At 41.2% G+C, this 19,452-nt stretch overlaps 1 pseudogene; it reads left to right on the plus strand.

The window, feature by feature from the left end:
- The first annotated feature begins 15,898 nt into the window (after window positions 1–15,898).
- Window positions 15,899–17,369, plus strand: LOC138846650 (NIF3-like protein 1 pseudogene; annotated as a pseudogene).
- The last annotated feature ends 2,083 nt before the right edge of the window (window positions 17,370–19,452 follow it).

Genomic DNA, 19,452 nt, shown 5'->3' on the forward strand with positions numbered 1-19,452 from the left:
GCCTTAAGGGCTGATTCTGAGGCCAGAGTGCTGTTTAGGGCATTTGTCATTCTATGAGTCTGCTGTGTACCCTATTTCCCATGTTGAATTGTTCTCTCCTTTTTAATTCTTTCAATTATTATTAGCAGGCCCTGATCTTATTTATGTGATCCACTTGACACTGAATCCTATATTTATGATCAATTATGAGCTTAAACTGATCACTTTAACTAGTAAGATGACATTGGTACCTGCCAACTTAATAGGATTTGGAGTCCCATGACCCATGGCAAGAAAATAAGTTTTTCAAATGCTGTTTAATTAAAAGCATATCCATGGGTTTTTGTATATTTTTTCTTATTTAATCTTTGAAGTACACCTGCTACTTATGGATTGAATTCTTAATTCCATGTGAGGAGAAATATAGGTCAAAACTTTAGTAATATAACAAAATTGCCTTGCAAAATATGACAAAACAAGAATTTGCATTCAGGTGTGCTTCTTTTCAAAGCTCAGAATCCTAAACATGTACGTCTTTAGGGGTACATATCAGATGCAAGTTTTACCTATAATATCACCTTCTAGCTTACTCACACTGTCGTTCTATATGACTCATTTATAGTACTGCAAGGGGATTCCCCCTCTATTGGACCCACTTCCAATAATACCAACCTCTTATTCATATTTTCCAGTTCACTGTAGTTATTCATTTAATCATACATCATAAAGACTCTAAATTCTCATTCACCACATCTTCTGGTTAAGGATGTAAGCTTGGTAACTCCAAACATTTGCATATCCTGTGGCTGCATCTGACAGAGTATATGACTAGTGTATTTATACTGGTTGAAATAAACTCATCTTTACAAAATCACTTAATATGTGTATCTGTCTATAGCTAAAAGTTACACAATTTTTTGTCCATGAATACTTCATATCATCATGCGTGGATCGAGTATTTTCACATATTCACATCACCATTCCCTGTTCATGTGTAGTGGATAATATGACATAATGTCTCTACTGATGCCATAAGATTTATACATAGGGCCTGGCACTGTGGCATAGTGGGAAACACCACTGCCTGCAGTGCCAGCATCCCATATGGGAACCAGTTCAAGTCCTGGCTACTCCACTTCCAATTCATTTCAATAATAATTTTATTTTGCACATTGAAATCTAAGGGAAAACCCAACTACAACTCTCTCCATTCATCTTTCTTCCAGTTATGATCCTAAGGACATCTATATATTTCCAAGATCAAAGAAAATTAATTTTCTTCCAGTAAGGTGATCACTTAATTATTCTTCAGCTTATTTTCAGTCTTCTCTTATTTTTAACTCAACTTTCTGCAAACTTTTTGAAGTATGCTTCTTATGTTGGTTGCTAAATAATCTCATGGTCCTGGCACTGTGGCATAGTGGGTAAAGCCACTGCCTGCATTGCTGGATCCCATATAGATGCTGGTTCAAGTCCTGCCTGCTTCACTTCCCATCCAGCTTTCTGCTATGGACTTGGAAAGCAGTGGAAGATGGCCCTAGTCCTTGAGACCCTGCAATCACGTGGCAGGCCCAGGAGAAGCTCTGGATCCTGGATTCAGATCATCTCAGCTCTGGCTGTTTGTAGTCATTTGGGGAGTGAACCAGTAGATGGAAGACCTCTCTCTCTCTCTCTCTCTCTCTCTCTCTCTCCTTCTTCCTCTCTGTAAACCTGCCTTTCTAATAAACAAATAAATCTTAAGAAAATCTTTCCCTATTCTCATTAGAAAACAGATATGAACTAAATTAAAAAAAGATGGGTCCAGTGCTGTGGAATAACTGGTAAGCCTGTTGCCAGCAGTGCTGGCATCCATATGGGCACCGGTTCAAGTCCCAGCTGCTCCACTTCCAATTCAGCTCTCTCTATGGCCTAGGAAAGCAGCAGAAGATGGCCCAAGTCCTTGGGCTCCTGCACCTGCTTGGGAATCCTGGAAGAAGCTCTGTGTCCCTGGCTTCAAATCAGAGCATCTCCAGCTGTTTGCAGCCAGATGTGGAGTGAACCAGCAGATAGAAGACCTCTCTCTCTCTCTGCCACTCCTTCTTTCTCTGTGTAACTCTGATTTTCAAATAAATGAATGAATCTTTAAAAATTTTTAAAAATAAAAAATAATAGTTTCATGGCTTTCTAAAGTTCTGTGCATTTTCCTTCTCTTTTTTCAATTAACATGCTGTCCTTCAGAAGCTGGTGTTCTGTTTTGTTTTAAAGATTTATTTATTTAATAGGCAGTATTACAGAGAGAGGGGAAGAGACAAGGAGAGAGAGAGAGAGAGAGAGAGAGAGAGTATTCCATCCATCCGTTCACTCACCAATGGCTGCTATATCCAGGGCTGGGTCAAGCTGAAGCCAGGAGTCAGGATCTCCATCCAATTCTTCCACATGAGTGCACACTCTCAAGTACTTAGGGCATCTTTCATTGCTTTTCCAGGCATATTAATAAGGAGTTATCAGAAGTAAAGCAAGCCAGGACTTGAATCAGTGCCCAAATAGGATGCCAGCACTCCAGGCAGCAGTTTAACCTGCTAAGCCACATGCTAGCTCTCCATTTTCCTTCTTTCTTCCCTAAAGATGAGAAAATATGTATTGATCTATTTTCAGTCTTAGTCTATTTTGTGTTGTTACAAAACCAGTGTAAAATGAGTAATTTATAGAGAAAAAGTGTATCTTACAGTCCATACAAGAAGTCCATGATCAAGAGGCCCCAACAGGAGAGGGCCATATTCCTGTAACTGAACTTGGCAGAAGTCATTACATGGTGAGAGAGAGTGTAAGAGTTAAAACTTTTCACCTCAATGTCCTTTCAAAATTGGGGTCAATCTATTCCTGAGGGTTGAAACAATTGTCTTGGGGATTTTTTAAAAGATTTTGTTTATTTGAGAGGTAGAGCTACAGACAGAGAGAGGGAGAGACAGAGAGAAAGGTCTTCCATCTGATGGTTCACTCCTCAAATGGTAACAATGGCTGGAGCTTGGCCAGTCTGAACCTAGGAGCTAGGAGCTTCCTCCAAGTCTCCCATATCAATGTAGGAGCAAAGCACTTGGGTCATCCTCCACTGCTTTCTCAGGTGGTTGAGAGCTGGATTGGAAGAGGATCAGCCAGTACATGAACTGGTAACATATGGGATGCTGGCACCACAGGCAGAGGCTCAGCCCACAGTGCCACAGCACCAGTCCCAGGTATTAGGTTTTCAATACATCATCTGTCTGGGATGATATAAGTTAAAGTCAGACCATTTTTAAAATTATATTGCATTTTTATTACTATTCCAATTTATTTGGCCTACAAGTAGAATTTTTTATTGTAGTTACTCTATTTCACAGCTATTGAAATTAAATGTCAGCTTTTAATTTTTTAAATTTAAGGTAAACAGGTTTCACATATTTCATATATACAGATTTAGGAACATAGTGATACTTCCCACCCTATCCTCTCTCCCATCCACACATCCTCTCTCATCCTTCCTCTATAACTCCCTGTCTTATTTTTCCTTAAAGATCCATTCATTTTTTATTTGAAAGGCAAAGTTACAAACACAAAGGAAGGGAGAGACAGAGAGAGATCTTCCATCCACTGGTTTACTCCCCACATGGCTGTGATGGCTGAAGATGGGCTGGTCCAAAGCCAGGAGCCAGGAACTTCTTCCAAGTTTCCCACATGGTTGCAGGGGCCCAAGCCCCTGAGTGATCTTCTGATCTTTTCCAGACACATTAGCAGGGAGCTGGATTGGAAGTGGAGCCTCTGGGACTGAAACTGGGCATAGTTCTCCCCACTACACCAGAGTGTCAGCCCTATTTCTCTTACTTTTTACTATGATCTATTTTCAGTGGATTTTATACTCTTAATATTAACACTATAGTAAGTCAAGAGTACAGCATTGTTGTTCAGCAGTAGAGACAAGGGCTGTAAACAATCATAAAATCTCAAAATGTCAATTTCACTCCTATGCATTCCATATTTTGCAGCTCTATTCGTTACCACAGATCAAGGAGAACATAAGGTATTTGCCTATTTGGGATTGGCTTATTTCACTGAATTTAATGGTTTTCAATTGTATTTATTTTGTTGCAAAACAAAGAATTTCATTATATTCTATAGCTGAGTAGTTGTTTATTACATATTTATATATATCTATATATATATCACAATTTTTTTATCCAATCATCAGTTGATGGACATCTAGGTTAAATCCATATCTTAGCTATTGTTAATTGAGTTGCAATGAACATGAGGATACAGATAGCTCTTTCATATGCCAATTTCTTTTTTTAAAGATTTAATTTATTTGAAATACAGAGTTACAGAGAGAGGTAGAGACAGAGAGAGAGGTCTTCCATCCACTGGTTCACTCCCCAGATGACAGCAATGGCCAGAGCTGCACTAATCTTAAGCCAGGAGCCAAGAGCTTCCTCCAGGTCTCCCATGTGATGCAGGGGTCCAAGGACTTGGGCCATCTTCCACTGCTATCCCAGGACATAGCAGAGAGCTGGATCAGAGGAGGAGCAGGCAAGACTAGAACTGGCACACATATGGGATGCCGCTGCTTCAGGCCAGGGCATTAACCCACTGTACCACAGTGCTGGCCCCTCATATGCCTATTTCATTTCACTTAGATTAATTTCCAGGATTGAGATTGCTGAGTCATATGGTATACCTACTTTCAAGTTTCTGAGGTGTCTCCATACATCTTCCACAATAGCTGTGCTAGTTTATTTTCTAACCAATAGTGGATTAAGATGCCTTTTCCCCACATCCTGGCAAGCATTTGTTGATTGTTGATTTCAGTATGAGAGCCACTCTGACAGGGGTGAGGTCAAACCTCATTGTGGTTGTGATTTGTATTTCCCTGAAGACTAGCGATATTGAGCATTTTTCACTTGCCTGTGGTTTTTAAAATTTTCTCTTTTGATGAGTGCCTGTAGAGCAGCTCACACTGATTGCCCAGAGAACCAGCTGTACCCTGTGCCCTCTTATGCACACAAGGTTCCCACTGTCAATGGGTGCAGAGGATTTGCTCCACCTTGCTAGACTCTCATTCACAGAGAGGCAGAGACATTCCCAGAGCCTTGACAGTTTGAGCACTGGAGCCTGTGACATGTTGAGAGATTGGGGGGACCTCAGTAATATGTGGGTGCACAGACTCTAGTCAATTTGCCCAGCCATGTTCAAAGTCAGTGGGAAACATGGAGTTTTCCTTCTGTTAGAATCTCTGGATCACACACATGCACAATAGCCACCAACCAAATGCTTCCTTCCCCCTACCAGTTGCAAGTTGCATGCATTCAAGTTGCTGCCACTGGTACTGTTAGAAGATGGCGTCTTGTCTCAGCCAGGTGCAGGGCACATGCACAAGAGCTTCTGCATCTGCTGTTTATGTCCAAAATGGTGCCCACCTACTCTAAACTGCTTGGTAGGCACCATAGCTTAGTGAATGTAGTGAGAGAAACATGCCCCCTTAGTTTTTTACTGGGTCAGTGGGTACACTTTCCCCCTCAGAGCTCCAGGCCAGACTCACTTCAAAGTCTCCCTCTGTCTATATTACCACTGGTAGGGGTTGCTGCAGTCTGATCTCACCTCACTCTCCAAAGCTGGTGCTTTCTCCTCCTCTTGGCTGCTGGCATCATGTTGTGTCTGTGTTCATGCTGCATGTCTGCATCTTCCACACTGATCCATGGTGTTTCTCTCCTATAGAATTTCCACCACAGTTTTCTCTAACTCTTCCCCAACAATGTACTTCCAACATTTTTTGAAACTAGTTACCTCTAGTATATACCCTTCCCTATTCCACCATCTTGGAATCCTCCAACATGCATGCTTTTTATGGAATTTTAGGAATATAAAATCCAGAGATACTCTATTGAAAAATGCTAACATGGAATCCCATGGGTACCTCTGTATTAAGAAGAACATATTTAATATCATTGAATTATTTTTCCATTGTTCAGTTGTTGGTGACACATGATCTTTCTTTGGAATTCTGTAATTTATTTGGATAAGAATTCTTAAAATTATGTTATCTTTACTAACTGTAATTTTTTACAAAATCAGTAGCAAATGAATGTCTTCATGAAACTAAGTTGTGTTTAATATTTACCAATTAATACACTGTGATTGCCCTTTCAGGAATGTCTTTCCAGCCTGTAACCATGGGTAAAACACTATTCTTGCAGAGGGAGGTTTATGGTTCTTGTTCTTCCAGCTTTTATATCTGTTATTCTGTATACATTTCTATCATAATCTTGTTTTGCACAGTAGAATGTCAGTACAATCCTGACCAGTTCCCCCAATACCACCTTCTTTCACTTTCTCTTCCAGATATAGTTCTATTGACTTCTACATGTCTACATGTTTCTCAGACCAGAGAAATTAATATATCTCAGTGACTTGCTTACTTTATCATTCCTCAGCACATTTTACATTATGCTTTAGGACCTTTATGAAAATTTGTTAATTAAAATGGAAAGGCAAACACAACATTTATCTTTAGAGAATGCACATGAATAAGATAAAGTTGGCATGGTTATAAAACAATATAGCCATGTAAGCTGAGAGCAAATTAGTATCTTGTCTTTCTCCCATCCATGTTCTAACCAGGCCTGACCCATCTTAGTTTTCAAGATCAGATGAGATTGGGGGTGGGAGATTCAGGGTTGTATGGCTTTAGACAGTCTCTTGTCTTTCTGATGCTATAGCAAAAAGATATATTTGTTACATTTCAAATTAAAAATTAAGAGGAAATTTACTAAATACTTAGGAGATGTATTCTGAAACAGAACCTTTATGAGTCATAAATATGATGTTGTGCATAATGTTTTAGTGCAAGGCTGGAAATAAACACTCAATATGCTGCAGAGCCAAGAATTACCTAATGTTAAAACATAAACAGGGGCCAGTGCCATGGCTTAGTTGGTTAATCCTCTGCCTGTGTGCCAGTATCTCATATGGGTACCAGAACCCATATGGGTTCTAGTCCTGGTTTCTCCTCTTCCAGTCCAGCTTTCTGCTGTGGCCCAGGAAGGCAGTGAAGGATGGCCCAGGTGCTTGGGCCCCTGCACCTGCATGGAAGACCAGGAGTAAGCACCTGGCTCCTGGCTTCAGATCAGCACAGTGCCATCCATAGCTGCCATTTGGGGGCTGAACCAATAGAAGGAAGCATTCTCTCTCTCACTGTCTAACTCTACCTGTCAAATTAAAAAAAAGCATAAACAGGTTATTTAGGTTATTTTGCAATTGCTAAAACAGTATGATCTTTGATAGCTTTTTGGAGCCTGTACTTATATATAGATAAGACCAGAAGTGTGTGGAGGACAGAATCTATTGTGTGGCCTTCAATAATTCTCCATGCATTTCTCTCAGTCTATTAATGTAGGTTGCACAGACACTTTTTAATGTTATATTTTCAGGGAAATCATTCTATTATACATTTGAATTTTAAGCTACTCAAATTAGTCTTAATTGAAGCCCTGAAACACTTACCAGTAACATAGATTATAGTCAGAGCCAAAGGCTATTCCCTAATCATTGCATTAATTGAATCTTTTGTCATGTCTAAAAAATATTGTTACCTTCAAGAGAAAGGGAGCTAGGTAGAATGAGACATATAGGTAGAGAGAACACTTTTTTGCATCAATTCATTCCTCCAAACCCACAGCAGCCAGACCTGAGCCAAGAGTGAATACAAGAGGGAAGTCCAGGGCTCCGAGTCCACACATCGGCGCTGGAAGGGGAGCAGACCTGCGTGGAGAGCGTGGGAGCCCACAGTTCGGGACGTCAGCGGCAGACTCAACACACCAGCGCTGGAACGCGAGGTGAGCCGAACCTCAATAACCCGAGACACCGGCAGGCAAGCGGAGAGAGGAGACTAGAGGGAACGACCCCCGGGGCGGGGGGGACTTCACCAAGCTAACTGGAAGAGAGAGAGAGGGAAAAAAAAAAAAAAAGAAAAGAAAAAAGGTGACTGGTATGGACACGGGTTTCTCTCTCTCCGCTCACCTCTCAAGGGCGAGCAAGACAAAGAGCAGGCGCCATCTTGGACATACGTCATAAGCAGAGCGACCTCAGGTCTGCACCGGCCCTGAGCCTAGCAGTAAAACCTGACTCTGGGTGGGGCGAATTAACAGGAGATTAGGACTTAGTAAATTTATGGTGCTACTGAACTGAGACTGTGAAAAAAGAGACGGTGGGGGAGAGAACTCATGGAATTCACGTGAGCACTCTCCAGAGACGCTACAATTCCGTAACTTTGGCAACCCAGTGGGAGACTGAAGGAGAATTTGAGCGCACTCTAAGGGCCGAACAGATTCCCTGTGTGGTCCTTGGGAAAGAGCTTCTGATCTCTGGCTCCTGTGGGTATATCATTTGCCTGCTAACTACCTCCAACTTTGTTCAGCTGTGCAGAATAACTTCCCTGTTGAATCAAAAAAAAAAGAGAGAGAGAGAGAGAGAGAGAGAGAGAGAGAGGTTTACCACGCCTAACCTGGGAGTGTCACCTTTGGCACACCAAACAGAGCTCTCAGGCCACACCCATCTCAAGCCCTAAGGCTCCATCAAAAACAGATAGTCCACTTAATCTAGAGTCATAGTATAACAAGAAAAAGCACCACAGTGAAGAAACCAAATATCTCCAATATGACAAATAACAAACGCAAAAACCAAGGTAATAAAAACAAGGAAGTCACCATGAAGCCCTCAAATGAAAAAGACACCCCAATTCAAGATTATGAGGATGATGACATAGAAGAAATGCAAGAAGCAGATCTCAAAAAATTGATAAGAACATTAAGAAGTTCTCAAAAACAAATTCTTGAACTACAGAAATCCTTAATGGACAAGATAGAAAATCTCTCTCGTGAAAATGAAATATTAAGGAGGAATCAAAATGAAACGAAACAACTAGTACAACAGGAAACTGGGATAGTGACTGAAGTGAAGAATTCAATAGATCAAATGAAAAACACAATAGAGAGCCTTACAAACAGAATGGGAGAAGCAGAAGAGAGAATATCGGACTTAGAAGACAGAGAACAGGAAAGGATACAGTCAGACCAAAGAAAGGAAGAGGAAATTAGGAATCTAAAACATATTGTCGGGAATCTTCAGGATACTATTAAAAAACCCAACATTCGGGTTCTAGGAGTTCCTGAAGGCATGGAGAGGGAGAAAGGATTAGAAGGCCTTTTTAGTGAGATATTAGCAGAAAATTTCCCAGGATTGGAGAAGGACAGAGAAATCCTAGTACAGGAAGCTCACAGAACCCCTAATAAACACGACCAAAAGAGACCCTCACCACGGCACGTTGTAATTAAACTCTCCACAGTGAAACATAAAGAAAAGATCCTAAAATGTGCAAGAGAGAAACGTCAGATTACTCTCAGAGGATCTCCAATCAGACTCACAGCTGACTTCTCATCAGAAACTCTACAAGCTAGGAGGGAATGGCAAGATATAGCCCAGGTACTAAGAGAGAACAACTGCCAGCCCAGAATATTATATCCTGCAAAGCTATCATTTGTGAATGAAGGTGAAATAAAGACTTTTCATAACAAACAGAAATTGAAAGAATTTGTTGCCACTCGTCCAGCCCTGCAAAAGATGCTTAAAGATGTGTTACACACAGAAACAAAGAAACACGGTCATCAATATGAAAGAAGGTAAAGGAAGGAAACCAAGGAAGGAAAGCTCACAGCAAAAGATCACAGGGAATTCAAAGCATATATTAGAACTTATCTTTGGCAAATGGCAGGGCAAAGTTACCACTTATCATTAGTCACATTGAACGTGAATGGCCTGAACTGTCCAGTTAAAAGACACCGTTTGGCTGATTGCGTTAAAAAACAAAACCCATCTATTTGCTGCCTACAAGAAACACATCTTTCCAACAAAGATCCATACAGACTGAAAGTGAAAGGCTGGAAAAAGATATACCATGCCAACAGAAATGAAAAAAGAGCAGGCGTAGCCATCTTAATATCAGACACCATAAACTTTACCACAAAAACCATTAAGAGAGACAAAGAGGGACACTACATAATGATTAAGGGATCAATTCAACAGGAAGATATAACAATTATCAATGTATATGCACCTAACTACAGGGCACCGGTTTATCTAAAAGATTTGTTAACGGACTTAAAGGGAGACTTAGACCCCAATACAATAGTACTGGGGGACTTCAATACTCCACTCTCAGAAATAGACAGATCAATAGGACAGAAGATCAACAAGGATACAGTAGATTTAAATGACACTATAGCCCAAATGGATCTAACAGATATATACAGAACTTTCAATCCTACAGCTAAAGATTATACATTCTTCTCAGCAGTACATGGAACCTTCTCTAGGATTGACCACATACTAGGCCATAAAGCAAGTCTCAGCAAATTCAAAAGAATTAGAATCATACCATGCAGCTTCTCAGACCATAAAGGAATGAAGTTGGAAATGAACAACTCAGGAATCCCTAGAGCATACGCAAACACATGGAGATTGAACAACATGCTCCTGAATGAACAATGGGTCATAGAAGAAATCAAAAGAGAAATCAAAAACTTTCTGGAAGTAAATGAGGATAACAGCACAACATACCAAAACTTATGGGACGCAGCAAAAGCAGTGTTAAGAGGAAAGTTTATATCAATAGGTGCCTACATCAAGAAATTGGAAAGGCACCAAATAGATGAGCTTTCTATTCACCTCAAGGATCTAGAAAACCTACAGCAAACCAGACCCAAATCTAGTAGGAGAAGAGAAATAATTAAAATCAGAGAAGAAATCAACAGGATTGAATCAAGAAAAACATTACAAAAAATCAGCCAAACGAGGAGCTGGTTTTTTGAAAAAATAAACAAAATTGACACCCCATTGGCCCAACTAACTAAAAAAAGAAGAGAAAAGACCCAAATCAATAAAATCAGAGATGAAAAAGGAAATGTAACAACAGACACCACAGAAATAAAAAGAATCATCAGAAATTACTACAAGGACTTGTATGCCAGCAAACAGGGAAACCTATCAGAAATGGATAGATTCCTGGACACATGCAACCTACCTAAATTGAACCAGGAAGACATCGAAAACCTAAACAGACCCATAACTGAGACAGAAATTGAAACAGTAATAAAGGCCCTCCCAACAAAGAAAAGCCCAGGACCAGATGGATTCACTGCTGAATTCTACCAGACATTTAAAGAAGAACTAACTCCAATTCTTCTCAAACTATTCAGAACAATTGAAGAAGAGGGAATCCTCCCAAATTCTTTCTATGAAGCCAGCATCACCTTAATTCCTAAGCCGGGAAAAGATGCAGCACTGAAAGAGAATTACAGACCAATATCCCTGATGAACATAGATGCAAAAATCCTCAATAAAATTCTCGCCAATAGAATGCAACAACACATCAGAAAGATCATCCACCCAGACCAAGTGGGATTTATCCCTGGTATGCAGGGATGGTTTAATGTGCGCAAGACAATCAATGTGATACACCACATTAACAGACTGCAGAAGAAAAACCATATGATTCTCTCAATAGATGCCGAGAAAGCATTTGATAAAATACAACACCCGTTCATGATGAAAACTCTAAGCAAACTGGGTTTGGAAGGAACATTCCTCAATACAATCAAAGCAATCTATGAAAAACCCACAGCCAACATCCTATTGAATGGGGAAAAGTTGGAAGCATTTCCACTGAGATCTGGGACCAGACAGGGATGTCCACTCTCACCACTGCTATTCAATATAGTTCTGGAGGTTCTAGCCAGAGCTATTAGGCAAGAAAAAGAAATTAAAGGGATACAAATTGGGAAGGAAGAACTCAAACTATCCCTCTTTGCAGATGACATGATTCTTTATTTAGGGGACCCAAAGAACTCTACCAAGAGACTATTGGAACTCATAGAAGAGTTTGGCAAAGTAGCAGGGTATAAAATCAATGCACAAAAATCAACAGCCTTTGTATACACAGACAATGCCATGGCTGAGGAAGAAATTCTAAGATCAATCCCATTCACAATAGCTACAAAAACAATCAAATACCTTGGAATAAACTTAACCAAGGACGTTAAAGATCTCTACGATGAAAATTACAAAACCTTAAAGAAAGAAATAGAAGAGGATACCAAGAAATGGAAAAATCTTCCATGCTCATGGATTGGAAGAATCAATATCATCAAAATGTCCATTCTCCCAAAAGCAATTTATAGATTCAATGCAATACCAATCAAGATACCGAAGACCTTCTTCTCAGATCTGGAAAAATTGGTGCTGAAATTTATATGGAGGCACAAGAGACCTCGAATAGCTAAAGCAATCTTGTACAACAAAAACAAAGCCGGAGGCATCACAATACCAGATTTCAGGACATACTACAGGGCAGTTGTAATCAAAACAGCATGGTACTGGTACAGAAACAGAAGGATAGACCAATGGAACAGAATTGAAATACCAGAAATCAACCCAAACATCTACAGCCAACTTATATTTGATCAAGGATCTAAAACTAATTCCTTGAGCAAGGACAGTCTATTCAATAAATGGTGCTGGGAAAATTGGATTTCCACGTGCAGAATCATGAAGCAAGACCCCTACCTTACACCTTACACAAAAATCCACTCAACATGGATTAAAGACCTAAATCTACGACCTGACACCATCAAGTTACTAGAGAACATTGGAGAAACCCTTCAAGATATTGGCACAGGCAAAGAGTTTCTGGAAAAGACCCGGGAGGCACAGGCAGTCAAAGCCAAAATTAACTATTGGGATTGCATCAAATTGAGAAGTTTCTGTACTGCAAAAGAAACAGTCAGGAGAGTGAAGAGACAACCGTCAGAATGGGAAAAAATATTTGCAAACTATGCAACAGATAAAGGGTTAATAACCAGAATCTACAAAGAGATCAAGAAACTCCACAAAAACAAAACCAACAACCCACTTAAGAGATGGGCCAAGGACCTCAATAGACATTTTTCAAAAGAGGAAATCCAAATGGCCAACAGACACATGAAAAAATGTTCAAGGTCATTAGCAATCAGGGAAATGCAAATCAAAACCACAATGAGGTTCCACCTCACCCCGGTTAGAATGGCTCACATTCAGAAATCTACCAACAACAGATGCTGGCGAGGATGTGGGGAAAAAGGGACACTAACCCACTGTTGGTGGGAATGCAAACTGGTCAAGCCACTATGGAAATCAGTCTGGAGATTCCTCAGAAACCTGAAGATAACCCTACCGTTCGACCCAGCCATCCCACTCCTTGGAATTTACCCAAAGGAATTTAAATTGGCAAACAAAAAAGCGGTCTGCAGCCTAATGTTTATTGCAGCACAATTCACAATAGCTAAGACCTGGAACCAACCTAAATGCCCATCAACGGTAGACTGGATAAAGAAATTATGGGATATGTACTCTTTAGAATACTATACTGCAGTAAGAAACAACGAAATCCAGTCATTTGCAACAAAATGGAGGAATCTGGAACACATCATGCTGAGTGAAATAAGCCAGTCCCAAAGGGACAAATACCATATGTTCTCCCTGATCGGTGACAACTGACTGAACACCAAAAAGGAAACTTGTTGAAGTGAAAGGGACACTATGGGAAACGGTGACTTGATCAGCATAGCCCTGACTGTTAATGAACAACTTAATACATTATCCCTCTTAGTAGTTTTTTTGTCTGTTCTACTTAATATGACTGATTTAATTCTGTAATTAATACACAGTTATTCTTAAGTGTTGAAATTTAACTGAATTGTGATCCCTGTTAAACATAAGAGTAGGAATAAGAGAGGGAAGAGATATATAATTTGGGACATGCTCAAGCTGACTTGCCCCAAATGGTAGAGTTAGAAACATACTAGGGGATTCCAATTTAATCCCATCAAGGTGGCATGTACCAATGCCATCTCACTAGTCCAAGTGATCAATTTCAGTTCGCAATTGATCATAATGAAAGGACTAAGAGTCAAAGGGAGCACATAAGCAAGTCTAGTACCTGCTAACACTAACCGATAGAATAAATAAAGGGGAGAGTGATCCAACATGGGAAGTGAGATACTCAGCAGACTCATAGAATGGCAGATGCCCTAAATAGCACTCTGGCCTCAGAATCAGCCCTAAAGGCACTCGGATCTGGCTGAAAAGCCCATGAGAGTATTTCAGGCATGGAAAGCCAAGACACTCTGGCAAAAGATCTCTGTGAGTGAGATCTCAGTGGAAAGAACAGGTCTTCAAAGAAGGAGGTACCTTTCTCTGAAGGGAGGAGAGAACCTCCACTCTGACTATGACCTTGTCTAAACAAGATAAGAGTCGGAGAACTCAAGGGGCTTCCATAGCCTTGGAAACTCATGACTGGTGCATAGGGAGATTACTGATGCCATAGACAGGAGTGTCAATTGGTAAAGTCAACAACAGGAGTCACTGTGCACTTACTCCTCATGTAGGATCTCTGTCCTTAATGTGCTGTGCATTGAGATTTAATGCTATAATGAGTACTCAAATAATATATTTCACTTTGTGTTTCTATGGGGGTGCAAACTGTTGAAATCTTTACTTAATGCATACTAAACTGATCCTCTGTAAAAAAAAAAAAAAAAAAAAAAAAAAAAAAAAAAAAGAAAAGAAACTATCAACTCCCAACTTGACTCTCACTGGGATTAAACATGACAATAGGTCTGATCTGATTTCATCATCATTAAAAAAAATCATCTATTATTTTTCACTTTATGTTTCTGTGTGGGAGCAAACTGTTGAAAGCCTTACTTAATGTATACTAAGCTGATCTTCTGTATATTAAGATAATCGAAAATGAATCTTGATGTGAATGGAAGGGGAGAGGGAGTGGGAAAGGGGAGGGTTGTGGGTGGGAGGGACGGTATGGGGGGTAAGCCATTGTAATCCATAAATCGTACTTTGGAAATTTATATTCATTATATAAAAGTTAAAAATAAATAAAAAATAAATAAAAAATTAAAAAAAAAAAAAAAAAAGAGTGAATACAAGAGCCAGAAATGTAGTCCCAGTCTCTCACAGGTGTGATAGAAGCCTAATTAATTGATTCTGGAAGTCACACCCAGGTACTGTAAAGTAGAACTAGGGTATCTTAATAGGCATCATAGGCCAGCACCGCAGCTCACTAGGCTAATCCTCAGCCTGTGCCACCAGTACTCCAGGTTCTAGTCCTGGTTGGGGTGCCGGTTCTGTCCCGGTTGCTCCTCTTGCAGTTCAGCTCTCTGCTGTAGCTCAGGAAGGCAGTGGAGGATGGTTCAAGTGCTTGGGCCCCTGCACCCACATGGGAGACCAGGAGGAAGCACCTGGCTCCTGGTTTCAGATTGGCACAGTGTGAGGACTGTAGTGGCCATTTGTGGGTGAACCAATGGGAGGAAAACCTTTCTCTCTGTCTCTCTCTCCTACTGTCTAAGCCTGCTTGTCAAAAAAAAATAGGCATCATAACCACTACACTAAATGCATAATGCCCATTTAAATATTTTTCTTTGTCATATTTGAAAGTACTATATATGATTTTCCCCTGATAATTCCTCTCTGTTTCTATCAGAACTCCACGGATGGTTTCTTGTATTTTCCTCCTGAAACCATTTGCATTCTCCTTAACATTACCCATCTAGTTATTCCCTCTAAAATCCCATTCTTTCCAATCTCTGATTCTGCCTGACTAATTTTGCCATCTGTAATCAGACACTTCTCTTTCTAGAATGAATGTCTTCCATGACCTTTAGATTATAGTTTCTTCTCCATGTTGAATGCGTCTTGGTAGTTGTTCAAATAATACCTCACACTTGACTAATCTCAAATGAAACCTGCAGCACTCATTCTTTTTTATTTGTATATGGTAGTAGTACAAGCCAGCCATGAGTTAAATCAACATAATGGGATTTTTGTTGGACTCCTCATTATCCATCAGGTCTAATTTCAGATCTTTCTGTTTCTTTGCCTTTAAATTTGTAATCTTGGTTTTTCATTACTTGATTTTATTTTTACACTAGGTGGACAGAAAGCAATCCTCCTTAATAAAGTTGACAATTAGCTTCACTCAGAACATTTTTGGCAATGCACGTTAAAAAATTCATCTTACAACTTGTTCTGAAATCCAAATATACAACAACTTGAAAAATGATATTTAGAAAACAAAAGCCAATGTAAAAAGACAGATTAAAGGCTATGGAGATGTACCTGGACTCAAATTGAGTTTTGCCCAATTGCTGTATGTTGTCATCTTGCTTACGCCTGGTCCCCATCACAGTCTGGTTTATCCAATCTCTGAACTGCAATTCCTCCTGTTCCGTTATGGGTCTGAAGACTCTCATTTCCTCCTTGAATGACTTTGCATCCCTGTCTTCTGCTGAGAGTTGGGACAATGTTGGATTGCTGGTGGAACCAAGCCCACCACAAACTATAAATACACTCTTCCTGACCAATGACTTGACTGATCAGGTGATGGAGGAGGCTCTGCATAAGAAGGCACATCTCATCTTTTCCTACCTTCCACCTATCTTCCTACACATAAAGCCTATTACCTGGATGTCCTGAGAGGAGCACCTGGTGTTCCGGGCTTTGGAGAACAGAGTTGGCATCTACTCTCTTCACACAGCCTATGATGCTGCACCCCAGGGATGGAAAAACTGGCTTTCCAAAGGGCTTGGAGCCTGCACATCCAGGTATATATATATCCTTCCAAAGCTATCCTATAGAGGGAACCACTGAGTACAATTCAACATTAAGCATACCCAAGATATGGACAAAGTTGTGTCTGCAGTGAGAGAAGCTGAAGGTGTTCCTGTTACTTCTTTTTCTGCTAGGATTGATGAGGAGAATAATAAGGATCAGCCTGAATTGTACTGAGAAGACTTTGATGCAGGTGGTGGCTCAGCTCTCTTAAAACGGATAACTTTACCAGAGAACTGATTCTGTCACTGCAGAAGCCTTTGCCCTACATACTGGAATGGGTGGATCATGCACCCTGGATGAATCTGTTGCCCTGGCAACCATGATTGAGAGAATCAAAAGAAACCTCAAACTAACTCATATTCAATTAGTTCATGGGGTAGGAAGGACCTTAGCATCATGAGTCAAAGCTGTGGCCCTGTGTGCTGGTTCTGGGAGCAGTGTCCTGCAGGGTGTGGAAGCAGACCTGTACCTCACAGGTGGGATGTCCCATCATGATGGTCTAGATGCTACTTCCTAAGGAATAAATGCCATCCTCTGTGAACACAGTAACACTGAATGAGGCTTTCTTTCTGACCTTTGTGATATGCTGGGTGGGTGCCCACTTGGAGAATCAGATTAATATTATCCTGTCAGAAGCAGATAGGGATCTTCTTTGTGTGGTATAAGGCATACAGAAACATCAAGGTGATACAACCTACAGATTGCATTTCCACTCCTGTGGATGTGTAACATGAGTCAGTGGAATCAATATATCTTTCTAGAAGAGTATCTTAAGATGTATGAGGATGCTTCAAAAAAGTTCATGGAAATGTTTATTTTGAGAAAACTGCATAGATTTAAAAAATTCACAAAATAAAAACTTTTAACTCCATTTTCTGCAAACCTTTTGAACATCCCTTATATTATCTTTCTAGTTTATCTGATTCAACAAATGTTTTCTAGTTCATAATGAAATAACTGAACTACTATAATGAAGAGCAAATAATAAGAAAGATCAACTAAAATCAGTTTACTAAAGTTTCTGGGGAAGTAACCAAGTAATTCTTTACTTAGTTTAATTATAGTTGGGATATGTTAACCTAGATATCTCCGCCATTGGTTAGTTTTAAAATGTCCTTTATAAACTTGGAATTGAACACCTATTTTTAGGCAGTAGCCAGTTTGGGATGATATGGTCTGTCTCTGTGTCCAGTTCTGCAGAACTGTCGCTCCCCCTCTTCGTGGAGGAACGACACAGGACCCTGCGCTGTTCTTTTGTCTGCTCGGCCCTCCCCGGGTTTGCTGCTGGTTCTTCCCGGGTTGGCTACCATCCCTTCCACCTCCGTGGAAGGGCGGTTCCCCCTGGCCACTTTCCCCACTTCCGCAGGGGAGCGGCACACCACCGGCCGGCTCTCTTGGGGGCTGCACAGGTGTTCCTTCAGATAGATGTTCCCCTTAGATGTTCCTGGTGCATGCTGTCTCTCTCCTCCTTTATAGTCCTCTTCCACCAATCCCAACTCAGCTGCCCACACACCGAGTATGCTGCTCTCCTCCAATCAGGAGCAGGATCAGCTCCTGGAGGTCATCACTCAAGTTGGCAAGAGGCAGCTGCGTGGAAGCTGTTTTCTCCTCTCCCAGCGCCATATTGTGGTAGAGCAGATGCATAGAATAAGTCTTAATTCCAGTAACTTAGTCTAGTCCAGGTTGCTCCCCACAGATCCCCCTTTCTTTTTATTTTTGGCGTTGATACGTGCCTGTCTTTGGTGCCCCATGGCACACACTCTGCTCTGCTTGCTAGAGTTGCCCACAGGTGCTTACAAGCCCTACCAATCAGGCAAACTGAATCCGGGTCCTCTCTTCGCCATGTTGTGAGGAGGTTTTTAGGCGCTGATGCATGCCTGTGTTCCGTGCCCTGCAGCGCATGCTCTGCTCTGCTAGAACTGCCTGCAGGTGCTCACCACCTCCCTAATCAGGCAGACTGAATCCAAGCTCTCTCATTGCCATGTTGAGGGGAGGCCTTATTTTTCTCTATTTCTCTACCTCCGGGCATTCCTATCTCTCCTATTTTACTTCTATCTGCCAGCATTCCTATTTCTCTCATTTTACTTCTAAACTTCTGTTTCTCTTATCCCTGCAGCTTCCCGGCGCCCGCCCCGAGGCTGCTTCTCAGTGGCTTCCCGGCTCTGAGCCACTTCAGCCCACGCTTCTCTCATCTGTGCGGCTTCCCAGCTTTGCGCGCGCACTCCACGGTCTCCGCGCCCGCACCACGGCCTCGCGCTAGCCCCACGTTACCTATCTATTCACGCCCCACGCGCTCGCTCTGGCTCTGCACGCGGCGGCTTCCGTGAGTCACACAGCGTAGCTCATGTTTCCGCCACCGGTATTCAATCTAAGTTCCCCAGGCTAACCTGGCGAATTCAACCTAGCTTATGCGTCTCCGCCTTATGGTTTGGCTTCCCGTCTTTTGCTCCCCGGGCTAATCTAACGGATTCCAACCTGGCCCACGTTTCCGCCTCTGGTTTAACTTTTCCCCTTTTGCTCCCTGGGCTGACTTAAAGAATTCCAAGCTGGCTTACGTTTCCACCTTGGCCTGCCCCCGCAGCTTCAATTTCCCTAACATTTTTCTCTACCCGGTATGTTTCCCTAAGTTTTCTTCCAACAATATTCCTCCCTCATTTCTCCTGACTTCTCCCCACAGTCCATATCCAAGTCTGTTTGTTCTAGCTTTCACTTTCGCTTTCGACCTTAGAGATTTCTCCCAGCTTCCCC

This window comes from Oryctolagus cuniculus, chromosome 1 (genome assembly GCF_964237555.1).
Source record: "Oryctolagus cuniculus chromosome 1, mOryCun1.1, whole genome shotgun sequence".
Classification (NCBI taxonomy): domain Eukaryota; kingdom Metazoa; phylum Chordata; class Mammalia; order Lagomorpha; family Leporidae; genus Oryctolagus; species Oryctolagus cuniculus.